The following is a 7,989-nucleotide window of genomic DNA, read 5'->3' as shown; positions in this document are numbered from 1 at the left end:
GCTGATTATGCAAATGTACTCGATAAATAGAGAACACACAGCACAGAAAAAAAAATAATTGTAATGTGCTGCAGAATTCATTGTTGTCTTGTTGTGTTAATTATTGACAATAATTATGCATTAATGTGCAACAAATGTGTAAATAATTGCTTGAACATTTGTGTCTGCATCGAATATTGCGCATACGCCAGCCACATGTGCCGCATATGCTCTCAGTTTCGCTTTCCACACGATTTCACCCCCCTCGGTGTTGTTTGCATAATCATTCGATATTCGATATTTGTGCCAAACTTTCCTCTGCTTGCATGTGTTATTTTCCCAGGCACACAAAGTCGAAGAGGACAATTAAGCTGAAACCGAGCCTGGGGCCACCTGCCCCGGAGCTTGCGCCTGAGAAAAAAACACACAGAGGCTACGGCTTCTACTTTCTACTGTTTTTAATTGAACATTTTTAATTTATGCACAATAAAAACTGATTTACCGCTTGCTACCCGTTCGGCTAGAAAAAGTTTAACTTTAACTTTTTATAACTGCCCCAAACTGCGGAGCAAAAGAGAAGCACAAGATGGAGGCAAAAAAAAAATGATGAGCCATAAAAGTGGCCAAGGTGTATGTGTGTGTGTGTGTGTGTGTGTGTGTGGGTCTGAAAGCTAAACTAAAGTTCTTGTAGAGAGCGAGCAACTTTTGCTTTTTAGTGCCGGCAGTTTGGTCTATTTTACAGCATTTAAGTGGCCATGAATTTCCTCTCCAGCGCAAACTGAGGATATCTGACCGGCGGCAACTGTCTGCCAGAAGCACGTGCACGTGGCTCCATAAAGAAAACACAGTGTGGTTCCAATACTCCATCCACCATCCTCCAACTAGAGCTCCATCATCCACCTGCTGTTCCGTCCAGGTAGGCAGGCGCTTTTGTTTTAGTTGCGGTAGAAGCGGTCAGTTTTCGGTCTCAATTGGATTTGGTTCTGCCCGAGCAAACGGGACACGTGTGCCCCCCTTATATTGCTTGAGTTAGTTAGCGTGGAAACGTGCCGGGCAATAAATTGATCAAAGCAAAAATTTTTCAACTAAAGCCATAAATTTGATGTTTTGATTTTGGTGGGAGGAAACACAATTCTGTTACATGAAGACAGGCCATGTTTCAGCAACAAATGATTGATTTTCTATGGTTTTATTTAGTAGCAGAGCATCCTTAAAAATACTCCAACGGCAGAGGGAACAATCATTAAAACAGCAGCGGAATATAATCCAGCGTATCTAGAAATGATGCAATTCGCTCTGCATGGGGGCGTTACCAATGATATATCATGAAAAGAGTTCACAACTTATCCATGGACAACTGAGACGATATGAACACATTTATGGGTATGTTTTTCTGCCTTCTGGCCGGATTGTCCAGTTGTCTGAGCAGTGACCCTGCCAATATAAAACGGAACCCTACGTACATATATGTGTGCCACCCGCCGGATCCCTCGTGTGTGCTCTATAAAGCATTTAATGATACGCGAAAGGTAGAAAAAAACCCAAGAACTGGAGTAAAGCTCAGACGAAAGCACTTGGAGCCCATTGATTTCGAAAGTGATGATGGGCTAAGATGCGAATGGGAAGTTGGATCGGGGGAAACTCTATCAGCAGAAAGCGAAGCTAAGAAATTACTATCTGAGTTTAAGTCGACATAAAAGTTTTCTTGATATTGCAATCGATCCAAAAAAAATATATTCTATTGTGCTAGATTTTTTTTTCTATTGTGCATCATCTGGCTAAAATCACAATACTCCATGCGAGGGTATAGAAATGTGGCACAACAATGCATCACTCTGGATGGGGTGTAACTGGCTGAGGAGCCAGACAGAGTCGGGTTGTGGCATTTTGCATGGCATTGTTGGGGGCTGACAACTGCAATGAATGACGAAGATGTATAGCAAAAGACAAAGAAAGAACTAAACAGAGTGTGAGAGGGAATGAAAAGGGGAATGGTGATGCAGCAGGTGGGGAGTTGTGGGTTGGCTGTCATTGTCATTGTTGCTGTTGCTGTTGGCACGTTGCAGTCACAACAAGCCGGGAAGAATCCTGAGCGACATCCAGCACCAGGCACTCGTCCTGCTCTAGATCCCGGTCCTGCCATGTCCTGGCCACCGCCATCCGCATCCAGCTTGTTTCCGATTCTCACATTTGCCACATCTAGAGTGCACACCGGCTGACATTGATGTGACGTGCAACACATTAGTGTAATGAAATTTTTTCCTGGTTCGTTGCTGTCCCAGCAAAGGTGTGAGTGTCCCCTTTAGTTGCAGCTTCTCTAATCCTCTCCAACTTAAATATTAGCACTTAAATGATCTTTGTGGCACGGCCACCATACCATTATCCCTTCTAATAGCGCTTTGGGGGAAGTGCTGGTCCAATTTCTCTATTGCTTAAGCCCTGCCTAAACACAGCGCCCCCCACTCCTGCAGCACACAACTCAACTGTTTTAATTATACGAGTATTTGGCTCGGTTTTTAGGGCGCATGGCTCATTAAAATGTGTTGTCTACTTTTTGGCGGCCCACGAAACACATTCAAGTTTAATTGCAGCCATAAATATGCTGAATGCCCTACCAGAGAGTATTTCTGATAGGAGGAAGTGCTCAAATTGGTGGCACGATGAGAGAAAGAAGAATTCAAATTTATACATTTTGTTTAACGTTTAAAATTTATTTTTTTAAGCCTCCAGTTGCAGTTACTTGTCCTTACTTAATACTATATTTATTTGTATTTGCATTTGTAATCAGAAATAATATTTTGCCTATATATTTCCTTGTCTACTTAATTTCTGTTCATTTTACATCCCCCAACTTTGACTTTCTTATCTGCAGCGTATTTCAAGTGCGTTTCTTCTTGCGATTGTCTTCGATTTCGCTTCGGCTCGAGTTTGTCCACGTGCCGACAGCTTGTGGGCTTATGTACCTTGGCCTGGCCACCTTTTCAGGCCAGCCCAAGAATTAATTTCGTTTTGCTGTATATATATTTTTAATGTCTGTGTAATTAAAATGCGGACAGTGCAAAATTGGTAGCAAAGAAGGCTACGAGTGCGGCAGGAGTAAGGCAGACAAATGCTCGTACGTTGAAGTGCAAAACGAAGCCAGAAATGTCTGCCAAATATCAAAGACAATTTTTAGGTTCAAGTGGCATAAGAGACAAGTGCTCAGATTGACTAAATGTCGCAGTGCCTGAATGACAAACTGAATGACAGTCTGCCTACCTGGCCGGCTGACTGATGAACTGCAGCTAGGGCGGAGAGTTCTTGTCTCGGATTCGAGATTCGTTTTTTATTCATTTTATTTTCTCTGGCAGAGGCTCAAACTTCAAAACGAGCTGAAATGCTCCCCAAGTGCGCCAGGGCTCAGGTCTGGGTCCCCTCGTTTCTTCCGGCAGCCATTGTCAATGGCTGGGGACGGAGTCTGTCTCCAGAGCTCGGCTCGAAGCAATTTCGGAAAGTGGAGCATCCCTACCTGATGATTCAGCCTCTGCTTTAGCCCCCGCCAGTCATGGCCATAAATCAACTCAAGTGCCTACGCCCCAGCTGATTTATTTTGCCCTGGCAACTCGTCAGCCTAGGGTTGGCCATGGAGGAGTCGGATACAGAGCCAAGCGGGCCAAGGCATTTGCCTAAAATATTTAACCGGCACTTGTGCACAACAATTCCAACTTCCTCCTGTGTGTGTGTCTCTTTCTCCGACTGCGTCTCTGGGTCTGTCCCTTTCTTGCCTTCACTCCCCTTCGTTTTTTTTCGTTCTTTTTATTAAATTCTCAAGTGGCATTCGAAGTCGAATTTCCTGTTGCCTTTTCCCAGTTTTTCTTTTGCTATTTTCAAGCCAACCAAAAAAATTTCTTTGTCAATTTCCGTATAATGCACAATAATAATACAACAACAACAAAAAGCGGGAGCAGCAGTAGCAGCGGGGAGGAGTGGTAGGCGACTCGAGTTGGGGCAAGAAGAACAACAACAATTTGCGGCAAGTGATTACCTTAGACATTTTGCGGCTCGCAAATTGCGCTGTTCCCTCTGCCGCATCGCCCAGGGGGATGCGAACCCCATCCACTGCCACCCAACCCTCCCCCAACACTGATTGTTGTTACTGCCGCATTTAGGGGCAGGCCCAATGCTCAGGGCCAGTGCCCTCCGAAGACCCCCCAACTCCCGAGACCCAGGCTCTCAGGACGTGCCCAGAGAGATCAGCATCAACACGAACAGAAAATTTAATTTTTAATTTCGTTGCGCATAATAAAAATGGTTCTCTGTTTTTGGCCTGTCAGAAAAGAGGAGATGTAAATACCTCAATATGGATACAAAGGATGTACATACATACGTATATGTATGTAGAAGAAAATGAATGCCAAAACCAATGAAACAACTACAATAGCTGTGGTTAATTAACATTATACCAGCAGGAGATGCTGTCAGTCTTTAAGAGCAGAAAGCCCTGCGATAAGAACCTTTACAAGTTTACAGAAATTATACCCAAAATTCTAAAATTCTACCCTAAGAATACAGCATATAAAATTTACCAATGAAATCCAATACATAAGCCCGAAGAAGGGCTCTCAGAGAGCTAGCCAAGAAAATAACAGAAGCATTGTAATACGTATATATGCCCCAACCTGGCTCATCCATCAGTAGCATTTCCTGACGGGCCACTGTTAATTATAAGCTTTCAATATCAGTCCAACCTGAGCTGCAAGCTGCAGCCGTTCTGCCTGCCACAAAAACAAAGCAATTTCTGAACATATTTAGCAACACAAAACTGAAAGAGAAATGTAATGCAATATTGTAGCTGGCACCTGGTCAAAGTTTCCTCTTTACAATTGGAATCACAATTACAGGAGTGTGTAGGTGTAGAGCATGTGTCAGGGAAAGAGATAGAAAAGCAGACAGAGAGAGAGAGAGAGAGTGGAGGAGTGAGTGAGCTGTGGATGTTTAAACAATAAAATGGCAGGCAAACTAATTATAAAAAGTTTTTTTTCCCCTAGTTCCGGCACTTCGGCGTTTTTGGGGCAAATAAATACACACAGCGAAACGGAAACCACGCAGCGTGAACCGTTGCGATTCCCAAAAACACAAACACACCCACACAGACACACAGAACAGTGAACAGTGAGAGAGAGAGAGAGAGAGGGGAAGCCATTTTGTGGTCTCGTGCCATGCGTTGTGCTAATGAGATTTTGATAGAAGTTTGTGAGCCGCGGAATTTGAGAGGCAACTTGCTCAAAAACTGTTGACAGTTGCCTAATTAAAAGTCAATTCTTTTGTATGCTGCCAAAATAAAAATCCAAAAAAAAAACCAAAAATGGAAAAACTCCCACTGGCAATGCAAAATTTTGTTGCTACGAGTATACTCGTATTAGGGCGTTGAATTTAATTTTGAATATCTGATGGGCTTCAGAAAAAGAGAGAGCATTATATGGGAAGCACTGGGATTGAAAGTGGGGGAAGAGCAAAGAGCATAATTTATAAGCAGTAGTCATAGCGACTCAATTTTGTTGTCATGTTGCATGCAAATTAGTTGAACGTAAGCCAAGGGACTGATGCCTCAGCTTCTGCTACGGCTGCTGCTGCTCCTGTTGCAGATTGAATGTACAACAACGAACACGAACAGCAAACAACGAGTGCAACTTTAAGTAAATTTTTAGCTAAATAAATAACTTGGCCTCACTGCCAAAGTTTCTTCTTTATTTTCTGTATTTATTTACCCTTTTTGCCATGAGATGATAGCCATGCACTGACAGAAGTATTTTCTGATTCATTGGGGTGTACATATGCACATGTACATAGATGATAAAATTATTTCGAGATAAGTTTTTCAAATTTAAAACCGACTTGGAATCGCTTTATCTGTGAAAGCTTCAGTTTAATGCTTTCTCACCTCAACTCTTCGATAGGGTATTAAAGACTTCGTTGCCTTGTATTTGACTAGCAGTTTGATATCTTTGGGTGCTATTGTAGTGTTTCTTTTCTTTCTTTTTTTTGTATGCAACCACTTGGCGAAATAACATAAATTTCCGCTTCCTTCCCCCAAACACTTTACTTATTATGTGTTTTTCTTTGCGCTTAACTTGAATGGAAGGAAGAGGTGGAAGTGGAAGCAGCAGATGAAGATGGAGGCGAAGAAGAATGTGCAAAAGCAGTGGGAAAACCTGGCAACTGACATAGTTTTCCCCAATCTTAGTCTATGTCTCTGTCTCAGCCTCAACCCCTTGCTCTCACAAAGTCTTTGCTTTTGCTTTTGCCATTGCCGTTGCCTTGGGCTGTGGCAGCATTGAAATAAATCTGAGCAAGTTGCTTGGTGAAAAGTTTTCTTTTGGCCTGGTGCAATATAGTGCAGGGGGGCCTGCAACCGTTGGAGCAACCGTTGGAGCAACCGTTTGCTGATGATGGCATGAGGAACGGGTCGTCTGCTTCTGTGTCTCGCCGGAGGCCAGCCAAAAGTGTTATTTACCTTTTCTCTTTGTTGCCAAATGCCTGGGGAAACTATGCAAAGTTCACTTGCAGCTCCTGCCACCTGCCCTCTGCCTCAGCCGCATTCTTTTCATCTCCATTGCCGCCAGCACTTTGCTTAATGTTTGTCCTGCATAATTAAACAATTGTCAGGCAAATTGTTGCAGCCTTAGTCCGGAATGGAATGTCGTTGCAGCGGCAAACAAAAGGTTCATTTGGCAAAATGACAAAAGGTGATATAAATGGAAATGGTACCAAAAGCCAGTCCCCTGACTCAAACCCCAAATTACATTAAGGAAACGCCCCAGCAGGGGGAAATTAAAATTCGTGTCCTCGCATTCAAGTCGTGGCCTAGCCCAAGATACAGTTGGCAAACATTTTAAAAGCAACTAAAAATAGCAAATGCCAGAATGAGTCTAATTAAGTTGAGCCAAACAATTTGCCAGCGACAGCCAGCCGGCAAACTCCTTCTAGTTGCAAATTTGATTAGCTGTTAATTAATTTCATTATTAGGCAGAGCAGAGCAGGGCAGGGAAGTCATCGAGAATCGATAGCTAAGGATGGGTCTATGGCTGGGGCCCAGCCAGAGTTGGGTGAGGCATCGCAATTAGTTTCGCAAACTTTTCGACAGCTGCGAAACGGAAATTATCAGAAATTGAGTGAGGCATATCGAGTATTCTGGCTGGCATCGAGGCATCTGAGCAGACTGCCAGCCTCCGCATGGATCTCCGCATGTAAGCGATATTGATGTCGATTTAATGTTCAAATTAGTTGCATAAATAATTCATTTGCTCGATAATTGCCAAATGAGTTTCGCTCTTTGGTAATTTGCATTTGTTTATTTGGCAATTCAACCAAAAATCACTCAAGTGAAGCGGAATTGCTTTCATAAATAATTTAAGGCACCCAATATCTGCGATTCTCCCAATCGATGAGCTAGACACACACACAACAACAAAAAACGTAGCACAAATTGCACCGTCAGAAGAATGGAAATCAGAGGCAAAAACTAATCCCACTGCAAAGGAAAAGGAACAACAAAATGTTGCTTAAAATTCACAAATAAATGCCACGTAACAGGCAGCGATACATAGTCCGATGGGGGAAGTTTCGGGTTAGTTAGGTGCCCAGGAACTGTCGGACTGGGCGAGCCAAAATATGTACATATGCAAAAACTGTGAATTTGTATTTCAATTTCAGCAAGCGCACAATTTTTGCAACGAGCAGCCACAAAAACGTAACCAAGTGGATGAGAAGAGCCACCGACAGGTTGAGCAGTTGTCCAGGATATACCCACACCCACACCCACACACATGCACAGAAACGCACACAAAACAGACTGACACATAGAGATACACAACTGACCAGAGAGCACTGTAACCAATGGCTGAACTGACACAGCGCATTTGAAAATTGATCACCGGAACATCCGTGCGCTGACCGGAAGTGCACAAATACATACAGCTCTCTCTCTCTCTCCCGCTCACTACCATTGCCTGATTTATGTGGGCGTCCGTT

The 7,989-nt window shown here is 43.2% G+C and overlaps 1 long non-coding RNA gene across 2 annotated transcripts; it reads left to right on the top strand.

Moving 5' to 3' along the window:
- Positions 1–325: 325 nt before the first annotated feature.
- LOC111066179 lies at positions 326–1,730 on the top strand. 2 transcript variants are annotated; one of them, XR_002607047.2, is made up of 2 exons: positions 326–1,095; positions 1,180–1,730. It is a non-coding gene; the product is annotated as an uncharacterized LOC111066179 (long non-coding RNA). The 2 variants fall into 2 exon arrangements; XR_002607046.2 differs by having other exon boundaries at positions 1,177–1,730.
- The last annotated feature ends 6,259 nt before the right edge of the window (positions 1,731–7,989 follow it).

Source organism: Drosophila obscura, unplaced genomic scaffold (genome assembly GCF_018151105.1).
Source record: "Drosophila obscura isolate BZ-5 IFL unplaced genomic scaffold, ASM1815110v1 contig_4, whole genome shotgun sequence".
Lineage (NCBI taxonomy): Eukaryota > Metazoa > Arthropoda > Insecta > Diptera > Drosophilidae > Drosophila > Drosophila obscura.
The sequence above is the reverse complement of the archived record's forward strand: the minus strand, read 5'-3'. Positions and strand labels throughout refer to the sequence as shown.